Below are 1,151 nucleotides of genomic sequence, written 5' to 3'. Positions count from 1 at the left end.
GGGAGGGAGAGGCAGGATTAACCCCTCTCGGTACAGCAGTCCTGCCACTGCATTTGAACATCTAGGGCTGGTTTGGGGTGGGAAGAGTTAAATCTGAGGGATGAGAAAGCTCATTTTGCAGAGCAGATCGCAGCTCTGCTCTCAAACCTTTCGATCACGCCGAGGATACTTGTCACACATCTGCAAGAAACCTCCCTGGGCAGCCTTACCCACGCAGAGAGGTTAACATCCCTGCGGCCAGATGTTTGTCAGCGCTGCCTTTTTTTTTTTTTTTTTTACTCATTTGCTGCTACCCCACATGAGGATACAATTCCCTTTGCCACCATCGCTGCTGCTGCCCTGAGCTGCCCTGGGGAGGTGTCCAAAGAGAATCCCATGACAGCCTCTCCACAGCAGCAGCTCAGTGCTGGTCTCTGGGACTTGGTGGGGAGGAATCGCAGTGACCTCGGCCTGGCCAGGCTGGATGAGAGCGTGTCCGTCTGCTCTGACGTTGTGCCTAAGGCGCCGGCCAGAAGCCAGCGGTGCAGAAGGAAAAAGCCTCCAGCCATTTCTTGGCAATGTGCAGAGGAGGAAAACATGGCAAGGGCACAGGGGAGCTCGGAGGGAGTTCACAGAGCCTCACGGGTGTCTCCCCTCCTCACCCCTTTTTCCAGGGTGGCAGTTCAGACCCTGCCTGGCACCCCAGGAGAGCTCAGCCCTGCCCGTGCCGCTCGTCCCTGGCCCCAGGCACAGCACCAGGTACGGGCCAGGTCTCGCTCTGACAGAGCTGCCCTGCCCGGATGAATTTTGGACTCCTTCACACTGGGAATTCAGACTTGGCAAACCCCATCTGGAAAAGGCATTCAGCATGGCTCTGTGCTGGGGCCCTTAAACCTTGTGTGACCTTGGCTGCGGCAGGGCCACATGCCACCGGCCCCGGGGCTGCGCTGAGACACACACAGCAGAAGGGTCTGAAAAAAGCAACTGAATCATCTGGGTAAGGCTGTAACTAGCCAAACAGCAGACCCTCTTTTTGCTACAGCTGGCTGGAAAAATAGCAACCCACACCAGTCCTGGGATGTAGCTCCAGAAGCCTCAGGCCCAAAGCTGAGGTTCAGCATCCCACCCCAAGACACCCCCATGCTACCCCCCCAAAGTGCTGCAGGGGAAGA

Source organism: Apaloderma vittatum, unplaced genomic scaffold (genome assembly GCF_000703405.1).
Source record: "Apaloderma vittatum isolate BGI_N311 unplaced genomic scaffold, ASM70340v1 scaffold16223, whole genome shotgun sequence".
Taxonomy (NCBI): Eukaryota; Metazoa; Chordata; class Aves; order Trogoniformes; family Trogonidae; genus Apaloderma; species Apaloderma vittatum.
Note: the sequence above shows the minus strand (reverse complement) of the source record.